Genomic DNA, 22499 nt, shown 5'->3' with positions numbered 1-22499 from the left:
GAGTTTAAATAGAGTCCAGAAATATCCCATACTACAGGTTATGACTGTTCTCTAAAGAACTTGGGTGAAAGCAGAGGCTTCCCTAGTGGCTGGGAATTATGGTTAAAAGATTATGGTTTTGGAAGTCTAACCTACTCATAAGCCCATTTTGAAGCATCAACTCTGGAATTCACAATGGATGGCATTGCTTTTACTAATTTGAAGAGAACAATAAATCATAGTTTGGTTTCTGGCAGCCTGGCCAAGCCTAGTAATCGTTGGGGTGGACTTGTGGAAACAGGGACCACTGCCATTTATAATATATTTGACTTGAGCTCTTTAGCATATTTCAAACTCTTGGTCAAACTGCTGAGGCTGGATCTCAGGTTTTTCCCAACCACTTCAGAAAATCCCATCTATTATAAAGCTCTGACCCTTTAGCCATGAATTATGGTTCCCTTGGTAATGTTATACAATATGAAATATTGTTTTCTTTATGAGTATGGGATTTGGGTGAATAAATTAAATCTATTGTTACCATTTCCAGCTAAAAATTCCAAGTTGTCGTGAGTCGTTAACGAGTAAATGAGAAAAATGCGTTAACATTTTTATGATGGAGAGTGATTGGTTCCCTGATCACACTTCCCATATGCTAATATTGATTACGTATGTATATTATTCCCTTATTCCCCATCCTGTCCAGAATCAGTAGGATATTCTGAGCTATGTAGGAAATGCATCCATCTTACCAGCACAAACTGAGCAAAGTTACCATTTAATTTTACATAGATTCACTTTGTGTGTGTGTGTGGTTTATGAGGAAAAGGATAACCATATTTAAATAATTGCATTTTCTGAGATGCTTTATCACATTCTGTGTGGGCTGTGTAGAGAGGCCTGTTCACTGCCAGGTGACCTTGAAAGAGGTTTGTCTTTGTAGCTGATTCATCTTGTGCCCATTTCAATCCCAGGGTATAAGTTTGGGGTGAGGTTTTCGAAGCCTCTCCTCCCAGTAACTTGTGTTTCAAAATTGCCAGATCAGTAAAGGGAGACTTTTAGGTTCTTCTGTTGAAATGGTTACTGATAAGTTAAAATTTTTGTTTTATTGATGAGGGTAATAGTAATAATGAGGGTAATAGTAATAATGATGAGGGTCATAGTAGTAATAATTATGCCACGTTTGTGTACCTCCTATATTCCAGGCATTGGAACAGGTACTTCGCATACATTTTCTCATAGAATCTCCCTCCCAATTTTATAAAATAGGTATAAAAATCCCGCTTTACAGAGGGGAAAACTGAGGCATAGAGGAGAATCGACCTTGTGGCAGTTATATAACTAGTGAGTGGTAGAGCCTTTTTTTTATTGAGAAGTTTTATTCTGCAGAACAGTTTTAGATTTCCAGAAACACTGTGAATATGGTACAGAGAACTCCCATATACCCCATACTCTGTTTCTTCTATTTTTAATGTCTTACATTAGTATGGTACATTTGTTACAATTAATGACCCAATATTGATCCATTATTATTCACTGAACTCCACAAATTCCCTTAGTTTTTGCCTGATGTCCTTTTTCTATTCTGGGATCCCATCCAGGAGACCACATTATATTTGGTTGTCATGTCTCCTTAGTCTCATCTTGGCTGTGACAGTTTCTAAGACTTCTCTTGTTTCTGATGACCTTGACAGCTTTGAGGAGTACTGGTATTTTGAGGAATATATTGTAGGATGCCCCTCTCTTGGAATGTGTCTGATGTTTTTCTCATGATTATAATGAGGTTATGGATTTTGGGAAGATTGCAGAGGTAAAGTGCTGTTTTGCATCACGTCATATAAAAGGCCCCTACTATCAACATGATCTATGACTATTGATGTTAATCTTTATCACTTGGCTGAAGTAGTGTTTGTCAAATTTCTCCACTGTGAGGTTACTTTCCCTCCTCCTTTCCATAGTGTACTCTGGAGGGAAATCTATGCATAACCCACTATTAAGGAGTGAGGAATTACGCTCCATATCATTGAGGGGAGAGTAGCTACATAAATTATTCTTTTGCATGGGAGATTTGGCTCTTAGCCCTTATTTATTAATTTATTCAATCATTTATTTAGATCGAAATGGAGTCATGCATATATATTTTCTACCTGGAGTTATAATGCAGTACAACTTTATTTAATTTCTTGATTTGGCCACTGGGAGCTTTTTCCTTTAGCTTGTTGTGCCCCTTTGACGTATCCCTGTCAGTTTTTGGTTGAGCATTTGTACCATATTTTCTGATACTATAAGATGCACCGGGCTTATCTTGTCTCATTCTTGTCCTAGATTCAGCCATTTCTTTAAGGAGATGGAGAATGCTATTAGAAACCAAGATCTGGGAGCTAGTTGTGCTCATTGCTACCGGGGTGTCATTTCTTTTAAGACCTCTCAGCTGACAGAGCAAAGAAATAGAAGTGTGCATACTCACCCACATATATATGTATATTTATTTCTCTGTGTAACCAGATATATCTGTGTTAAGCCTGAATTCTTGCTAAGATTTCTAACTCTAGCCTATTACCACATGAATCATCCTGGCTTCCTCCCTTTATCTGTACATTCCTGCTCCCAAGGTGAGACACCTGAGCCAAGATTTTGAACTCAGGTAGTTTGACTTCTGGTCCTGCAATATGCTGTCCTGATTTTTCACAGTAACATGCTGTCCACAGGCTTTTAAATACCTCTTGGAGGGACACAATCACAAATCCTTGACCTTTCTCAAGGCCCAACATCATGTCCCAGTTGTAGAGAGGTGAGATTATTGAGTACATATCTTAGGCTGGGCTGCTATAACAAAATACTATAAACTGTGGGGGCTCAGCAACAAACATTATTTCTCATGGTTCTGAAGGCAACAAGTCCTAGATCAAGATGCTGGCAGATTCTGTGTCTGCTGAGAACCCACTAACTGGTTCATAGATGGCCTTCATCTTGTTGTGTCATCACATGGCAGAAGCAGGGAAAGAGATCTCAGGGGTCCCTTTAATAAGGGTACTAATCTCATTCATGAGGGCCCTATTGTCATGATCTAACCATCTACCAAAGGTCGCATCTCCTAATACCATCACACTGGGATTAGGATTTCAACACACGAATTTGGGAAGGCGACGCAAGCATTCAGTCCATCACAGTGCCTCTCTGCTTCCACACCAGACCCAGGCTTGCTGTCATGACTTCTCAGCTAGTTCTAGCTCTGCAAGCTTCTAAGTGGGTTCGTCTTTTCTAGAGCGGAGGCTGATTGAATAGTGCCTTGTTTCTGAGGTAAGACATTTGCACTTTCTCCCATAGTCTGGGCAGGCCAGAGATGAAACAACTTGTCTGTTTATAATATTCCCGCCGTTGAGCACTTAAACTCTCCTGCACCTTCCTTAGATTGATGGCTGCTTATTGGAGTCCTTTAAATTGCTGAGTGTATCTTGGGGACAGATTTGAGGCTGTGTTTTCTGCTTAGGCGGGAGGGTGCTTGAGAGGTTGAGCCTGTTTATATGTTTGGGCTGCACCCATCTGTCAGTGTCCCCCAGCTGCCTCTCTCTCTGGTGCCTCCCCAATCCTGCAAGATGCCTGGGCTAGTGCACTATCCACCACCCCCCCCCCCCCCGGCCCAGGTAGAGGAAATGTTCTAACTCAGAGGCTTGCCCATGACAGCTACCTTTAGCAGTCGCTGATAGGGGCACCTGTGGAGACAGCTGGTGACCATTTGCGAATGCCTTCTGTACCTCTGGTGCATCTGGTCCCCTCTAGCCCAGTGGTCAGGGAGTGGAGTCTTTTGAACCCCATGATGTCAGGGAGCTTCATTCCAGTTGTTTTTTGGAATATGGCTTGCCAAAAGCCATGGAACATACAAACAATTGTTGACTTATTCATATATTTTGTTCACAGCTGAAGCAATCTTTTGGGAATCAGTTTGTGAGCTGATAGAAATATGCTGAAATATGATATTTTAGGTAGCTTGAGCAATGATTTTAAAATACAGGCAGCAAAGGCAAAACTTGTTTTAGGAAGCCGAAGGAAACCATTGTAGCTTTTTGAGCAGATCTCTACCATGTACTGGGCACATGATATAACTATTGATGCTGTGTGGGGGGCAGCAGGGGATAAAGATGGCCTCTCCTTACTTTAGCTTGTGCCAGACACATACATGAACTCATTTCTTCCCCAGAATTAACCCTACAAGTTCACACACTCCTTTATGACCATTTTAACCCCATTTTTCAGATGCTAAAATAAATTCAAAAAGCTTCAGTAATTTTACCTTGTAGAAGGTCTCAGCTAGAGAAGGATTGAATCTGAGTTTAGACACAGGCAGTTAGACTTGGTCTGAATTCTCAGTGACCACATCATACATCCTGGAGGGACCAGGAGACTACGTTGGGCTTGCCAGTAGATCAGGATAGACGGTGCCATTATCATATGAGAGGTCCCAACCAAACCCCAGAGAAGTGAAAGAGTGTGTCCCACTAGAAGACTCATGTACTCCAGTCTTCATAGCAGCTTTATTAATTTAGCCAAATAGTGCAGAGAGCCCAGGTGCCTATGAATAAAAGAAAGGAAATAGTGCAGAGAGCCCAGGTGCCTATGAATAAGAGAAACGACAGTTAGTGTACCCACAGAATAGAATGCCACTCAAAAATAGAAAAAAATAGGAATGCAGAATGTTGATGCACACAATGTGGATGAATCTCAGAAATGTTGGGCTGAGTCAAAGAAGCCTTTCACAAAAGAGAATGCTGTATGTATGAGTCCATTTACATGAAATTCTTAAAACTAATCTGTAATGGACAGAATTCAGAACATTGGTTGCCTCTGGGGCAATGGGAGTGAAGAGGCAGGAGGGGACTCCCTGAGCTATGGAAAAACTCTCTCTTGATGGGAGTTGGGCCTTCGCAGAGGTGTGCATTTGCCAGAACTCATAGAATGTTCGCATAAGACTTGTGCATTATGTGTTTGTCAATTTTGCCCTAAAAGGAGAAACTTGAAAACAAATATTAAACTCCAGTTAATGATGTGCACAAGGAAGTATTCAGAGGCAAGTGCACTATGTCTCCAATTTATTCTGAAATGCTTCTAAAAAACCAAAAAGATGTATTGATGGATGGATAGAGGGACAGATAGATGGGTAAATCTGTGATAAAGCCAGTAGGGAACAATGTTAATCATTCATGTCAGTGGCAGGTATATGGGTTTTCACTGTAAATTCTTTCAACTCTGTTGTGTGTTTGAAAATTTCATAATAAAACGTTGAGAGAGAAAAAAGAGGGACCCTATTTGGGATCCTTCCTATAGAGAACATGTGGCTTCATCAGTCACAAATGCAGCAGCCAGTCAGGGGTTGGACCACCCCAGAAGGAAGACAGGGCCTGGGGTCCGGCCTCAAGTGAGAGATGGGTGGAGAACAGCCTCCGAATACTCTCCTGGTTTCCTAGGGCTGCTCTGGCAAATCGCTACAAACTTGGTGGCTTAAAACAATAGAAATTTGTTCTGTCATGGTTTTAGAGGCTAGGAGTCTGAAGTCAAGATATCAGCAGGGCCATTGTTTCTTGAGGGTTGCAAAGAAGGATCCTTCCTTACTTCTTCCAACTTCTGGAGGCCCCAGCAATCCTGGGCTTTCTCCCTCTTAGCTCTTTTGCTGTAATTTCTCCCTTCCAGGTCACATGGCTTCTTCTCTCTGTGTCCTCTCCTCATCTTATGAGGACACCAGCCATTGGATTTAGGGCCCACCCTAATCCAATATGATCTCACCTTACTTTGATGACGTCTGCAAAGACCCTATTTCCAAAGAAATTCACATGATAAAATTCAGGGTAGACATGCATGTGGCAGGACACGATTCAGTCATGATGGATGACCAAACAACCACTTGGGGTGACAACTTTAATGGGGCAGGGAAGGGAGTCAGAGGTGGAAAGAGGCGAGGAAACCCCAAGGGGAGTGGAGAAGGAAACCAGATTAACTTTGGCAAGATAAAGAAACAGATCTCAGGAGAGAGGGAGGAAAGTCAGGCAAGTAGGCTTTCCAGGAAAAAGCCAGGCCTCACCATAGGCCTCTCTATCTATTTATCTCCTGAATATCATAAAGAATTAAAATGTAAATCTCAGAAATTAAATCCGTGGGCACAGTGTAAACAGAGGACGCTTTTGCAGAACAGACAAAGCTGTTCTTTTTCCTTGTTAAACAGCCATGGTGGGAGACCACGACTGTATGCACAGGTTTTATTTGAGATGGATTACGGTTCATGATGAGCGAATCTCCAAGGGATTGGAGGTACTGTTCTCATAAGCCTGCAAAAGTTCAGCTCCTTATCTAAGGCTTATCCAAACCTGATGAAACCTTTTAGGCCCGTGTGGAGGTTAGGGACCTCCAGCAGCTGAAAGTTAATATCCTGCATCAGGAAATCACCTGCATTGTGAGGGGGGAGTAAGAGAGAGGCCTATAAATTAATGTCCTCTTGGAATAGAGGCCTGCTGTGGTTTGGGGCCACCTGAGCTTGGACCACCCACTCTCTTTGGTGGGAGGATTACAAACTCAGCCCTTGAGATTTCTGGAGAAGGAGGTGATGCATATTAGTTCCTGAGATCCTTTACAACATTCAGTTCTCATGTCAACTCTTGTGATGTGGCCCCAGCACCCCTCTCGGCTCCACTCTTTCTAATATTCCTTCCCCCCAACCCCCCGCCTTGCTCAGTCACCTCCTCAGGTCTCTGTCCAGGTACTTGGGCCCATTATCTGATCTCAGTCCTGCCTTGGTGCCCCAGAACATCCCTCCTATGGTTGCTACTCTGTTAGCCAGTCACCTCTCAGAGATGACTTCCTGGCCACCCTTGCAGAATATTATTTACCCCCAGACCACCCCCCCCATTTCTTCATTTCTTTATAGCACTTTTACGAAATGGTTAGTGAGTTGAATAATGTGCCCCTGAAATTCGTGTCTGCTTGGAACTGCAGAATGTGACCTCATTTGGAAACAGGGTTAGTTAAGGACCTTGAGATGAAATTGTCCTGGATTTTGGGTGGGTTCTACTTGTCCTTATAAGAAGAAGACAGGACACAGAGAGAAGGGCACATAAAGCCAGAAGCAGCAGTTGGAACATTCCTGGCACAAGCCAAGGAATGCCTGGAGCCACCATTCAGATTCACTGGAAGAGCCAAGGAAGGATCCTTCCCTAGAACCCTCAGAGGGAACACACGGGCCTACTGACACCTTAATATTGGCCTTCTGGCCTCCAGAATGGTGAGAAAATACATTTTTGTTATTCTAAGTCACTAAATTTGTGGTAATTTGATGCAGTGGCCCTAGCAAATGAATACAGCACTCAATACTGTTTGAAATTACTTTGTTCTTTTTTTTCCCCTCTTCCTTCTTACTGATCTCTTGCCTGTTTCTCTAGCTAGAATATAAAGTACATGAGAGCAAGGGCTTTGCTGTGTTATTCAACCCTACATCCCTATGTCAAGCATAGTGCCAGGCACATCGTTAAGTCCTCAGTAAGTATTAAATTGATGAACCCTGTGAGATCAAAATTGTTGTATCCATCTCTGGTTGATGAAATTGATATCCAGAGAGATTTATTAACTTGCCCCAAATCACACATTTGGAAGTCAGGATTCAAATGCAGGCTCTCTGTCCTCTAGGCTGGGTTTACTTTACCATATCATAGAAGGTTTGTTATTCTAAAAAGATTATCCTTGGTATCTTTGCAATTTATTTTGAAATGCATTAAAAAAATATAGTTTAAACCTTACAAAAGTGGAGCTGGAACTTTTCCCAAAAGGCTTTAGGTATTAGCCTGCCCTGGAGTGGAAGGAAACCCATGGGGGTACAGAAATGTGCAGCTTGCTTGGATAGCCACAGAGTGAAGACTAGAATCTCCTGGGGCCTGACAGTGAGGGAGCTGATGGATGTATAGTGGATGGATGTACAGGGTGGATGTACCCTGACCAGGGAAGGGATGATGTTCAGATGAATTGTGACTCTGACAGGTGCTGCATCTTTCTTCTCTGCTTTCCCAAACCTAGATTTGTTGTTTTTGTTATTTTTTCCCCCTGGTCACTCTAGCACATCTCGATCACCCATTAAATTTTATCTGGGACCTGCAATTTGGCTTTGGGCTGAATCGTCTTGTGGGTTTGGGTCCTGACACATCCCTTGCTGCACACCCTTTACTCTGTCCCCTGGTTCTCAGCTTCGACAAGTTTTCCCTTTAGGTCGTGTGGGCCTGTTTTGTACCCGCTTCCTTATTAGTCTTCACTGGTGCCATCCACCAGCTTTACTCTCTGACACACACACATATGCACACACATCCGATTGTAACTTGGTTTTTCTTTGTGTGTGTGTGTGTGTGTGTAAATAATGTACATACTGTCAATTTTTTATTAAAAGAAATGTGCTTTGATGTGCTAGCATAACGGCTCTAGCTTCCTGTGTACCATAGTTCTGCGTGGCTCAGATTTAGTACCTATGAACAGATGTACAAGACATTTATTACATTTTTTACCAAAGGGAGTTATTGTTGTCCTTGCTCCAACTTTTTCTTTTCTTTTCTTTTTTGCAAATAAATAAAGCTGACTTCTTACTTAAGGAAAAAAGAAGGTGGTATAGAGTATAGGTCTTCTAATATCCTCTCTTAGCACATGTCTTCATTACATGAGGGTGAATCTGGCTTTCAGAAAAAGCTAAAGGTCATTCAGAGCCCCTTTGGCTAAATAAAGCAAGCAAATCATCAGGTGTGGCACTGCTAGTCTGGGTTGGAAATAGGATGTGGTGTTAGGGTTAGCAGGATGGCTTTCCTTCTCCCCCTACCAGACTACAAGTTTCTTGTAGGCAGGACCATGTTAGTTATCTTTAATCACTGGCACGTGGAACATAGTAGGTATTTAATAGATGTTTGAATTTGTGGATGGATGGATGACTTACAGCCTTGTGAAGGCAATTCTGAAAAAGGACTTGATATAGAATTTAGAAAAATCATTACATATGTGGCCACTCTGAAGGTATATGTCAGCTTTCTGTTATGTTAAAGGAGGCCCCTGGCTATAAAGTCACAGTGTATCTGTTTGAGTGGGTCAATAATAAATTAAATAGTCTTTCTTAGGTTTTTTCCATAGCCACTAACTTGTGGTTGCTCTAATATCTGAAAAAAAAGTGTAGATATAAAGTAGAAAATTCTTGTCATAGTGGACTGGCATTCAGAGGGCAGGGAGACTTTTTGGGCACCATACCTAACTACTGTGTGATACTGGGAAAGTCAGTTTTGTTGCTTGAATTTTCTCATCTGTATGATGAGGGGGTTTGACATCATATTGAGGACTCATCATGTCCAGTCTATTATTCTGTGAAATGGTGAATTCCAATCACTTCTACTTTGGTAGTCAAAACTGCTTTACCTTTGTCTTTCCCCCAACTTTTATCTTTCCCTCTTGAAATTAAAGTTTAAGCCTCTCCTTGATCACTACCTCCCCCATGACATAGCCGAGAATGGCACATATGTTGACACACAGTCTGGACAAAGTGTTAGTCACTCAGAGAATAACTTGGTTTTTGGAGCAGCTCAGGACTGTAATTTCTGTCACTTGCTTCTTGTTTGAAGTAGCACTATATGGATTTCTGAAAAGGCAATCTGAATTTTGGAGATGTTGAAATCTTACTTGGAAAGTTTCTAAGTGTGCTGTTCTCTGTCCTTCTTTGTGTCTGGTGGGCATCTCCAGTGGGGAATGGCTCAGCTGGAGTGCACCTCTTTTTCAGAAACTATAATGCCTATCCCTTGGTCTCCAACCCCAGCTTTCATTAGTGTTTAAAGAGAAGTATGATAGGCAGAATAAGGGCCTGCCAAAGGCATCCTAATCCCTGAAACTTGCAAATATGTTATGTTGCATGGGAAGAAGGATTTTGCAAATGGGAGTTAATAAAGGATCTTGATTTGGGAAGATTATCCTGAATCATCTGTGCAGACTCTGTGCAATCACAAAGGCCCTTTTAAGGGGAAGGCAAAAGGGCCAAAAGAGAGAAAAGTAGATACAATGATAGAAGAAGTTGGCAAGGAGCAAGAAAGCAAGCTTGGAAGATGCTATCTGTGCTGCCAACCTTGAAGATCCAGCAAGGGTCCTCAAGCCAAGGAATGTAGGCAGCCTCTAGAAGCTGGAAAAGGATCCTCTCCTAAGAAAATCTAGAAGGAACGTGGCCTTGCTGACACTTTGATTTTAGGACTGCTGAGCTCTAAGACTATAAGATAATAAATCTGTGTTGTTTTAAATGAGTAAGTGTGGTAATTTGTTACAGCAACAATAAGAAACTCATATAGATAGGGAGGCATCTACTCTTAAATTAAAAATACCAAGGGAAGGAAGCCTACTTGGGCAAGATGGTTATATATTCATTCATCCATGTAACATCATGGAGGATCTATTATGTGCCAGGCAGTGTGTGAGGCACAACATGGGTGTGCTGTATTTAATAATAATAAAAAAAATTTGAACACCAATCTAGGAGCTTCCAGTTCTGTGAGGAAGATAAGACATTCTGTGAATGATGGGTAGGTCAACCAAGTAGCTGCTTAGGGCACCTGTCTATGGAGTGGAGGCTGCTAAATATCAAATATGGCTGAGGAAAGACTGTACAGTCTTTGGAAAAGGATATGGGATATGTATGGGAAAAACTGTTTGATAAGTAGTTAGGGATAAGAACTGGAACCCCAGGGAACCTTCTTTTTTGGTGAGACTTAGGTTTCCCTGATTAGGTTTTGCAAGTTGGGGTCTGAGCTGAATTGCTGGGAACCAGGTAGAGGAATCTGAGTGCCTCACTGATGTGCCCCTGACATGGCAGTCAGTCCTCTCTCTTTAGGAATGCTAAGCAACTGTTATTTGACAAGCATGACAAGCATACTGTAATTTGGAGAGCACAAAATTAGCAGTCTGCCTCACATGCCATATATATGTCTGTGAAAGTAGAACAACAACAAAAGATAGAGCAGAATCAATAGGGCAATTTAAAGTAAGAAAGAGTTCTTCCAGAATACACTAAAGGGTCCATGGGGGAGGTGTTTTCTAAACTTGGCTACAAAAGTAAAGAAAATATTATTTCATTCTTAAAGAGTTGAGAAACTATGGCCTGCTGACTGGCCACCTAGTTTTTGTAAATAAAGTTATATTGCAGCACAGCCACACCATTCATTTAAATGTTGATGGCTGCTTTGTACCACAGGAGCAGCATTGAATGGTTTCCACAAAGATTGTATGGGCTGCAAACTGGAAGCCTTCATTATCTGGCCCTTTATAGAAAATTGTTGCTGACCCCTGCTTTTCTGCATCTCCATAGCATTTGATCAGAAGCCATTCTAATGAATTAGAAGTTTCAGAAATGGTTCTCAGGCTGGTTAGGGAATTAAGATGAAGATATTGATAGAGTGAGGAAATAAGACTACCCTGGCTCAGAGGTGTTCCTAAATGCTTAAATATCTTCTTAGCTCAGCTATGTAGAAAACAATTATTTTTTAAAAGATTTTATTTATTTACTTAGTGCATGCCCAAATGCGCATGTGCGCACATGCATGCGCGTGTGTGTGCGTGCGCAACACACACACACACACACGAGTTGGTTGGGGGGGCAGAGAAAGAGGGAGAAGCAGTATCCCCACTGAATAGGGAGCCTGACGTGGAGCTTGATCCCAAGACCCTGGGATCATAACCTAAGCTGAAGGCAGATGCTTCACTGACTGAACCACCTTTGTGTCAATTATTGATGCCCTCCTTTGTGTCAAGCAGTAGGCTACTACTGATCATTAAAGAAAGAGAGAAAGAGAAGAAAGAAGAAGAAAAGAAAGAAAGAAAGAAAAGAGAGAGAGAAGAAAGAAAGAAAGAAAGAAAGAAAGAAAGAAAGAAAGAAAGAAAAGAAAGTTGCTTTGTTGTTTTGTTTCTATTCTAACTATTGAGCATCCGTAATCCATGGGTATAAGGTAATTCTGTTTCAACCAGAATACTTCATTATTCAGAACGCCAGTCCTTGATCCAGCTAAATATTGTGTACTTAGTTAGAGATCCACAGGAGCTATACCAGAAATTTTAATTAACCTTTCAAACTCCCTTTCGATTTCCTCAAGATAAATTAGAGAATACAGTGTCTACCGGGTTCATCCACAGAGAGGGGTAGTTTAAAGTTGACCAGGGAAGGTGAGCTGGGTCACGGATGATTCATTGGGAATAGCTTTGTTTTCTTGACTTTCTGGTGGGAAAGAATTCATGTGGTTATTTTTAGGTATTCCATTCTCATTTATCAGTCGACTTTGGCAACATCGATTTACCTAACGGACCCAACTTGTAAATAGTAAAACAAATTCATGGGAATATTTAGAAAGCACTTTCTGCATATACAGCAGGTTGAGGGAGAGCAAATTGTTAGTAACTCACTGGCTGATCTAAGGCTCTTCATTTGAGGCTTTATAACGAGCTTGCTTTTTATAGATTGTTGACTCTGGTTGGCTTTGGGACAGGACTGGCACAGATAAATGGAGTGGGAGGAGGGGAAGGACCATCTGGAAGCAGGTCCAAATGCAAGCGTACCCAAGCTGAGTTGGGTTAGAGGTTGTCTGTATCCCTCTGCCTGTCTGCTCAGGTAATAAAGCACATGGTTTTTCCAACAAAAGCAGGATTTGTGTCTCTTAGGAGACCAGTCCTTCTCTGCTGGCCACATCAGAAAATACAAAACAGATACGATTGATGGGGAGGGATTGGTGACATTTCTGTGAACTTGGGGCTCGATGAAACCCTTTATCTTTGATCTTCCACGTGTAGTTTTTGTCACTTCCTCTTCCCAAGTGTGTTTGGTTTTATTTTCCTTTGAATGGTAAAGAATATGTTAATAGATTTTTAAGAATCAACTCAAAAAACCCCCAAAGTCTTAAAAATCCTGTTTCCTTCCCTTCCCCAAACTTTAATAGCCCCTGGAGTGGGTGTGGAGGTGGCAGGAGTCTTTTGTACTTTCTGAGCCTGCTGTTTGCACAAGTGGCTGTTATGACTGCAGCAACATAATTGCTCTTAAAATGCCTGGATAATAAAAAAAAAATCTATTTTTATTTTGTAATCTTGACGCTCCTTGGCTCCCATTTTTCTAGGCCACTTTAGTAACTTCTGAAAATTAGCCTGACAAATATGGTTTCCCAGCTTGATCAGGGAATAGCTCTTTGTCATGGGGTGGGGGAGGTATGTGGCTGTGTGTGTGGACAGGAGCTGGGGAGAGAGAGAGAGAAAGACTGGGTGAGCTATAAAAAGGGTAGATGGATTTGATTCCAAGATGGCAGCTATTCCTGCCTTCCCTCGACCCCTTCAAAGGAAGCATAGATAGAAAATCTACTTTTCACCACTCCCCTGGGACTGCCTGTTTCCCCAGGCTTGGTAGCGAATGAGAGGGAATCATCTTTTATTCCTTATTGGTTTTGGGTGTAATTCCCTGCTGGGCTGGCCAGTTTGGATCTTCAGTACTGCAGAAGGCCCAGCCATACTCAAGTGGTTTTTTTTGTGTTACCCTGAACCACGTTCCTAAGGGGATGTGCTCTGGCTGAGGCTGGAGGGACAGAGCCTGTCAGCTTTGAGAGAGTGGATTCCTGCTGGGTGAATGTGCAGGAGGCAGCCTCTTGTGACACTCACATTCTGCAGTTTGACTCTTTGTGGATTCAGCCTGCAAACAAAGCAAGCTCTGTGTTTGCCTTGGATGATTCATTCACCTTTCACCAGACCCTGATGCTGATGTCATCTGGGATGACCCTGGAAGTATGGGCTTCTCAGGAGCTGAACCACCTCACTTTCAAAGGCAAAGGCTAGTGATAGTGCCAAGGCAGGTCATAGAATGGAAGCTCCCCTGCATGCCTGCTTCTAACATTTGGTGGCCCAGGGCAGGGGTACAAGCAATAACTGACTCCAGCCCCTTTCATAATCAGGAGGCCTCAAGACACCCAACCTACAAATCCAAACTTCTGGTCTGTGGTAGGAATGAGGATTTGTTTCCATTAATATAGGATATTCCTGGTCCAGGGGGACAAGGAATGAGGGTGCCCATTCAAAACAAGGGCATTTGACATGACTGCAGGCAAAAAGCCCCACTGAACCACTAAGAAATGAAATTACTCCTTAAATCATGGTGAGGAGCGAAAGAGAGAATTCATGTGGACTCTGCAGTGTTAGTCGGACAACTCCTAACCTTCTGCTAACTGTAAACTAATTGATTTGTTCACACTGCTCTGATAACTGAAATACCAGGCCTTTATTTTTTCTTTTAAATGCTTTAGCTCACGTTAAAATGTTTTCAGGTATGTGGAGACTCAAGGAGACAGTCTGGTAAAACCTTGTAATTTCCCCCTGGCCACGTGTAAGTCACCCCTTCTGGTAGGGTGAAAAGGTATAGTTAAAATTAAGTCAAGCTGTAGGACGCTGGACGGTTTAGAACGTCAGGTTTTCACGATGTGGCTGCTGAAAAGTTTATTGCCTTGTGCCAAATAAAGTCATTCTGATTTCATTTTTGAAAGTTAAATTTAAAACTCAGAATATACTTTCTTTATAATTATGCTTCTTATTTGGCAACATATGGTGAAAATTTATAAGGCCTATCAATGTAAAAGAACAGAGCTGAGGCTCCAGGCTTTTATGGTGATTACATCTACCTGTATGGGGGCTTTATGTGCTTACAATTTGAATCATTTATAGATGCACACTCAACAGAGTTCTAGCATAACTAGTACTGTGGGGTTTTTTTGCTGACTAAATGATAGGCAAAGCAATTTTCAACAAATGTCTCCCAGTAGGCTGTCATCATAGAAGCCTTGTAATATTGCTTTTTAACCTTAGTGCTGGCAGCTCTCCAGAAACTATTGCATTGATACCAAACTGCCTGGCACTAGGCAGTTGCCCTTTTCTCCATGGGAACCCAGTGAACTCTCGAGTAGGTGCCGGCTTCCCCCCTCGAGCTCCCTTGTTTTTATTTCAAGGAGATCTTTTACCTGTTCTTGTTCAGCTGTAGGTAGCCAGGCACACGGGAAGTTTAAAAATATAGCAAAACAATTTTCTGGATTGTGTTATTATGCCTTTAATGCATTCAATTAACATTCAGAGCTTTGTCGCCAAATAAATGACGCACTTCGATGGCACAAAGGGGGGAAGGAAAGGAAAGGCTTTCTGGCTTTTTTTTTTTCCCCCTCAGGCAAAGTCCCCTCCAGCTTCCTTCCTTCTTCCCCCCCCCCCACCCCTCCTCCCCTCCTCCCTTCCTTTCCTTTCTTCCACTTTCAGAGCCTCTTATAAATGGCTTTTGGGGATTGGTAGATCATGGTTCATTTTGGGGAAGGATTTGTTGAGACTTTTGGGGAAAAATGGAATGAAACCCATGTCCATGCCCTGCAGAGGTGGTGGACAGAGGGTGGGCTCCAGGCACCATCCTTGGAGTCCCTTCAGGAACCTCAGCTCCTGCACCTGCATCTTTATGGAGCTCCAGAGAAGCCGGTGGATCTGGCTTTCTTCCATCTCCTGTCTGCAAAGCACAGGCTTGGGATGCACCTAATTCCCTCAGAGCCTGCTACTCTTCTTGAGCTTCAGCAGGAGGGCACGCTGCTGACCTCTCCTATCTAGGTCAAGGAAGGACCAGTCTGGTGACTGTGTTTCATTCTAGAAGTTTGATTTCAAACACTGATCAAGCTTTGAGTTCACCTGTGTCTTGATGGATGTTGAACACTTCATAGAAAAGCAACTCAGTTGTCTGGTTGAATTCTTTTTTCTCTCCTTGGGAACTTGCCTTTGCATTCATGTGCCACATCAGCTCTGATCTGACTCAGGAGTGCTTCCATCAGCTGCATCCACGTTGCTGTGCCGCGGTGTCCTCCCCGATCTCTGGTCCCCCTCTCTGCCTTGTCTGGGGCTCTCATCATGGTTGAAATGCCTCCCTGGGGGGCATTTGTCTTCTCGTAGAGAGCTATGCCCATCTTTACTTTCATCAGGAAAGGAGACCTTAAAAAAACCTCTGGCCTAATGCATTTGCCTTGACCTTCTAAAATGATGAGTGCTATAAATGGAGAAATAGATAACTATTATATATCTGTGGTTCATAGAAAAGTCTGTCTTTGGCTTAGAAAAAAAGCATTGTACTGGATAAAATTGGAAATATAAACTGTAATAGAAAATCAAACTGAAGCGTTGAATAAAAGTGTGGAAGACAGTGGTTTTCCACCTACTTTCCTTTATTTCTATTGCCTGAGAGATGTTTCATTCATTAAGTATGAATGAATAAATGAACCTGTTTCTGTAATAAGTCTGCTTTGATGGATACTTAGAATTAAATTTAAGAAAGTTAATGTATCTGATTGCAAATGTAAATGTTGCACCAAAGGGTAAAATGTGCTTAGAGTATAACTGGGGTTGGGGTTGGGGGAAGGAGTGAAGACAGGGAGAGAGATGATGGGTAGAAAGACAAAAAGATAGCAAGACAAATATAAATGAGTACTCTAAAGAGCATGCTGGGAACGAAGGGATGTTATTCCCTTGGTAAACAAGATGTGCTCATCAAGGAAACTCCTTGGAAGAAATATTTGTTGAACTATGATTTGAAAGAACAGAAGCATTGCAGGATAAAACCCAGACTTTGTTGAAGAAAGACATTTATTCCACCTTTAAGTCAGTGGAGAGTTAGAACCAATGTTCTGGTTGAAGGGTAGGTTCATTCACTGGCCCAGGGAACAGGCTCAGGTGCATAAAAATGCCCAGTTGCTTACCCACCCTCCCTTTTAAAATTGCAGTAACATAAAACTTACCATTTTAATCATTTTTGAGTGTACATTTCAGTGGGCTTAAGTATATTCACATTGTTGTGCAGCCATCCCCGCCATCCATCTCTAGATGGATTTTCATCATCCCAAACTAAAACTCTGTCCCCATTCAACACTATCTCCTCATTCCTCTCCTTCCCTGACCTTGGTGACACCAATCTTCTTTCTGATCCAAGAGTTTGACTATTCCAGGTAGCACCTATCAGTGCAATCATACACTGTTTGTCCTTTTGTGTCTGGCATCTTTTACTCTTCGCCACCTTTTTTGAAGATTGGGTTTTCATCACCAGGAGCCTGTGTAGTGAGGGCGACTGTATTCCTTCTTCTGAACCTCAGCTCCTGTGGGGGACCTCTGCATATGGCTGGACTCCTCACGTTGAAGGCTTCAGCTTAAATTATGTTGCCTCTAAGAGGCCCCCTCCCTGCCCATCCTATCTTAAGAGATCCTCTTCCCCCTTCTTCTTGGTCCTGGTATTCTGCTCTTGCCCTATTTCTCCTGTCTCATTATGTGAGTATATATAAGTTTATGATTTCCATCCTCATTGGCTAACTAGTACCCAGATTTTAAGATCTGAGAAGGCTGGGGCATCTACCATCTAGATGTATATCTAGAGTATAACCCAGTGCTTATCACCTAGTAAGTGCTCAGTAAACACAGGTTGGAGGGAGGGATGAAAGACTGCATCTCTGAGAGTCTAACCTTGGCCAAGAACCATTATAAGATCATACATGTGACTGTGTTTTGAGTGCCTCAGAGGTAAATGCGAACTTGCTGCCACCATTTCTGTTGGTCTGCACTGCTGTCATGTAGATTTTTTTTCCAGGACAAATGTTTATAGACTTCAAACCTCTCCCTCTCATAGCCTGGTAAGGTTTTGGATTGTTTTGGTCTAGTTCCTTCCTGTATGTATGCTCAGAGAGGGCAAACGAGTTTAATACCAACCTACATAAAGCACAATTAAAAGCTAAAACCTGCCACAGAAAAGGCAATCCCTGCGTTCTTGTGCTAGATAAAATGCCTTATGGATAAGATCCTTCACTGGATTATCCAAACCACTAACTCCTAGATTATTATGTTAATTAGACTTTATTAATATTAAAAATAAGATAGCAGTTTTCCGGCCTGAGATTTTAGAACATGCTCCTTGAATAAGGCTGAAGTCTTGGAGGGTCCTCACTGAGCACCTAGGACAATTTTCTCAGTGTGAAAGAGAAAATTTCAGGCAGGTGACAACAGGGGCACCCAGTGTCATCCAGAGATGCTGGCCAAGCAGACCCTGGAATCCAGGGCTCATGACCCCAAATGGACATGTTTAAATAAAAAAATAACATGCAAGTATACTAAATGTTCACAGAATATTTGCATTCAGGAAGAGTTAAGTCTTTTTCAGAAATACTCAGTGCTTTTATTAATTCATACAAGTATTGCAGTCATTTTGTTTATATGGTGTTTCCTTTAAAACCCTATCTCCATTTAAATGCAATGCTTTCTTCATTTAAATACCATAGTTCTTTGAACATACCTGTGGAAAAACTTCCAATTACTCTGTCATTGAGTTTTTTTTTTTTAATTTTTATTTATTTATGATAGTCACAGAGAGAGAGAGAGAGGCAGAGACACAGGCAGAGGGAGAAGCAGGCTCCATGCACCGGGAGCCCAACGTGGGATTCGATCCCGGGTCTTCAGGATCGCGCCCTGGGCCAAAGGCAGGCGCCAAACCGCTGCGCCACCCAGGGATCCCTGTCATTGAGTTTTAACATTAAAGTTCCCTGGAACATAACTGGTTCCTGGGGAAAGGACTGAGATGTGACCCTATGTGAACAGGTCACCTTCTGGGTTTTGAGGCGACAAGTTGTAGGGCTGCTAGTTTGAGCTCAAGAAGGGGAAGAAGCACTTGAAATTTGCTTAAAAAGCTCACAGGGTCTTGAGACATGAATTTCAGTTAAAACTATTCTGTTTCTTCAGGGGAAGAGTCCTATTTCTTATAAATACTGTAAGTACTTTCATTTGCCAGGAAAAATCTCATTTCTTTTATGTTCTGTTCACCTGAAACGCTAGTAGGAGTTTGCTTGCAATTAATTAAGCAGATGATAGATGGCACTTAAAATGAACATTCAGCATTTTCCCCTGTCTGTATACAGACTACAGAGATAATTGGATGGGAAACAATATGTTATTTAAATGTGGATTTCTTTAAAAGAGCCTTTCCCCTTTGACTTATAGTTGAAGAAAGATTGGCCTTTCGGCATTGTGCAATGTCACAGACATCTGTGTAAACCAATCCGTTGTGCCACATGCCCTCATTTTGTAAGGGCACCCGCTCATTTGGCTGTTGGCGGGCTTGCTTACTGGTGCATCAGTAATTAGGAACTGCCATCACCTCTGCATGAAGTAATGTGGCTTTTTTATCATGTCACTTAGTTCCTTTGAGGGTTGTGAGGGAGTCACATTGCATCACTGGTAAAATACAAACCTATATGGAACCTGGCAAGGTGGTCCAGGACTGTTTTAACTCCCTCACAAGCATCTCTCTTTCTCAAGGACTGTCACTGGGACAGTGGTGCCTGCTGCCATCTTGGGTTAGCATGGGAGGCTTTCATACCTCTGGTGCCATTTTGGGGTCTTGTGCTGAGAGCCTGGTCAAGCCACATTCTAGCTGCTGCTGGCTGACCCTATGTTCTAAGGCCCTAAGAACAAATTCCCCATGGTTCCTCCTCCCTCACCACCCCCACACCCCAAAACAAAGAATGAAGTGAAATAAAATAAAAAGGATCAGGAAGGCAGCTTTCCCAGAGGTACGCAGAGTCCACGTCTAGGGATCAGCTACGGGTCATCCAGTTGTGACGTTCTGGGGACATTGTGGAACCTTGTGAATAACATAGTAACAGATAAAATAATCAGTGGTGCCTGCCCAGCCTGTATCATCCTGCCTTATGTTCAGCAGACTCTTGAGATGAGAATGTGTGTGCGAATGATCTCCTAAGGAAGTGCTCCCTGAAGAAACTAGTAAGGAAGGAGTAAGGACAGAGAATTGGGAGAAGCCAATGCAAATTCAGATGCGGGCCTTTTGGACACCGGTAGTCCCTTGGCGAATGAGGTGTCCCCACAAGGAGACTCTCTGCCTTGGTCCCAGATCCAGGGGTGAGAAGGTCCCAGTTCCCAATGCCCAGGGCTCTGGTTAAACAGCCAAGAACCCGGGATGACTGATGATGCTAATTTTCCCTGAGCCTCCTACTTTGGAAACTCGATCCAGCTTCATGTCAGGGCAGGGAAGATGCACTGAGCTCCTCATGCCTCTGCTGTGACCTCTGAGGAGACATTTAAATTAGACCTGGAACAGTCAGCCAGGGAGCCCAGCTGTGGTGCCAGCTCCTCTTGGAGATCAGGGCCTGGCCAGAGAAGGGCCCTTCTTTGGTGGCCAGATGCTGTCTCCACTCTGCTGGGGAGTTGGTTTGAGGCTATATTTGGGAGCTGCAGGTCCCTGCCAGGCCCAATAAAGAACATATTTCACTCCTTTGGGGGAAATGCTGTCATTCATCATTAGCTTGGTAAATGAGGGCATTTCTGAGAACCAGGAGAGCCAGATGCTGGCGTGTAGGCCTGGAGAGAAGACTGCTTATCCAGCCTCCTCCAAGCTGTGTGGACCTCTCCCTCTAACAGCCAGCCAAGAGGTGACTGGTTCTGGCAGCTCAGAATTTGCAGGGGCTCCCCCAAGCCATCTGGGGGCTTTGGCAGGCAATTCCTCTATACACCTGGCAAGTCCATGAACTGGTTACTCAGGGGTCAGGAAGGCTGCCTTTCTGGGGCTATCTTTTCAGTATAGGGAGAATCAAAGAGTCTCTATCTAACCGGTGTGTATTTCATGAGCAATTTGGCTTATGCAGAAGCAAGTGACTTTCTTAGAAGACTTCTAGGTGGGTGCCATATCTTGTGAAAATGCTCCATACAGCTTCAGGAAGCACTTCTAGCAGCTAGCACCTTGGAATATTCCCTAGCACTGGCCAAGGCAGTGACCTTAACTCTGGTGAATTTTTCAGGGGAGGTGGTAGGGTGAAGCGAAGAGCATTGATCTGGCTGGCATTCTGCCCCAGGTCCTGATAGTAAAATTAGAGCATGTCCCTGGGGATGCTGAGATGGAGTAAACATTCTCCCAGTCTTCAGGGAGTTTGAGAAGAAACTGGGATTGAGAGAGAGGTGGGCAGTGATGCCCAGATCAGTGGCCCCAGTGTGCTACCAAACACAGAGGTGCCTGGCATCAAAATGTTGTAATGAGCAGCATCAGCTTCTATTGCCCTAAGAGACCCAGTGGATGTGAAAAAAGAGTGAATGAATGCATGAGCAAAAGTAAGGGAAGAGGAGGAAGTAAAGAATAGAGAGGACAAGAGCTGGACGTCTCACCTGTCCTATAGGAGTCCTGGGCCTTTCCCCAAGAGGAGCAGCAGCCTGGGAGAAGGGAGAGCCCAGATGGTACTACTCTTGACTCACCTATCTTGCCCTTTTGAGTTGACTTATGAGCATCTTGCCCTCCATCCATTGGGTTCTGCCCTCTTGATGCTGAAAACAAGTGAGGGATTGGAATAGGATGAAAAATCATGATTTCAGAGTAACCAGTGTTCCTGTCCACCCTCTTGATCTTGAGCAACTCAACCTTTCTGAACCTTTATAATAATAAAGGGCAGCTCATAGAGCTATTGAGACAGTTCCATGACAAAATGCATTTAAAGTTGTTGGCAGACATTTGCATGTGTCACTCACTGCAGTCAGTGAGTAGAAGCCCTTAGAATTGGATTTAACCCATTGTGGGGTTCCTTGTGTGGTGGGTAACCTCCCAGGGTATAGGGGTATCCTTATCTCCAGGCCTTATCTGACCTGAGGTGATCAATCTTGAACTCAGGCCAGTGAATGAAACTTCTTTTCTCCTCTTTCTGGAGTGCACTAATGAGGTGGTTTTGAAATGGTTAAATAAAAGGAGATAGATTAATAAATGCCGTGCATGTTCACTCAGAGGAAAAGAATGCATTTTCCCCTTTAATACTCAAGACTTGGGAAAAGTTAGGAAGTTAAAGAAAGATGAAGAGGGCAAAATGTATCCAGTCAGACATTTGGGAAGGCCTTAGGGTGACCTTGTTTCCAAAAGATAAATAGCATGGCTTTGGGTCATCACAAACTATTTACTGGCTTGCTTTTGGCTGGAAGCATGGGGAAACTGAGGTCTCAAGACTTGTGACATGTCTTCCAGGAGCACTCAGCTCAGGTCCTGGTGAGATTTGGATGTGGATATTTACCCGGTTGCTTAGTGACGTGACTGCAACACTCAGAATGAAGGCTGGCTTGCTTTGTGTGTGGCCCCTCTGAGCATAGGCCTGGGCATCTCTCGGAACTGGCAGAGTGATAGTGACAGGTCCTTCACCTTTCTTTCCTTTTGTGATACTTGGAAAAGGTATGAATGGGGGCTGCTAATGCACCCAGCAGTTGAGCATGAGGCAAATGTTATTTTGTTGGCTTGCTGAGGCAACTTCTGGGCTGCTTCTGGGTCATCTCTGGTTCAGAATATGGGGGGGGGGGGCAGCTTGATCTGTTTGGGAACTGGCCTTAGCATCAGGAGGGCTCCCAAATGTAGTTCATTTGTAGTACTGGCCACGGAATCAAGAGCTCTCCAGATCTGCTTACTTAGCAACTTTCCCAAGTGCTTG

General features: G+C 43.0%; 1 protein-coding gene across 4 annotated transcripts in view; it reads left to right on the top strand.

Annotated features, from left to right (window-relative positions):
- The window catches only part of GFRA1 (GDNF family receptor alpha 1), a 204158-nt gene that overhangs the window by 67394 nt on the left and 114265 nt on the right, over positions 1-22499 (top strand). The gene's annotated exons all lie outside the window — the stretch shown is intronic.

Source organism: Nyctereutes procyonoides, unplaced genomic scaffold (assembly GCF_905146905.1).
Source record: "Nyctereutes procyonoides isolate TBG_1078 unplaced genomic scaffold, NYPRO_anot_genome, whole genome shotgun sequence".
Taxonomy (NCBI): domain Eukaryota; kingdom Metazoa; phylum Chordata; class Mammalia; order Carnivora; family Canidae; genus Nyctereutes; species Nyctereutes procyonoides.
Note: the sequence above shows the minus strand (reverse complement) of the source record. Positions and strands in the feature narration are given on the sequence as shown.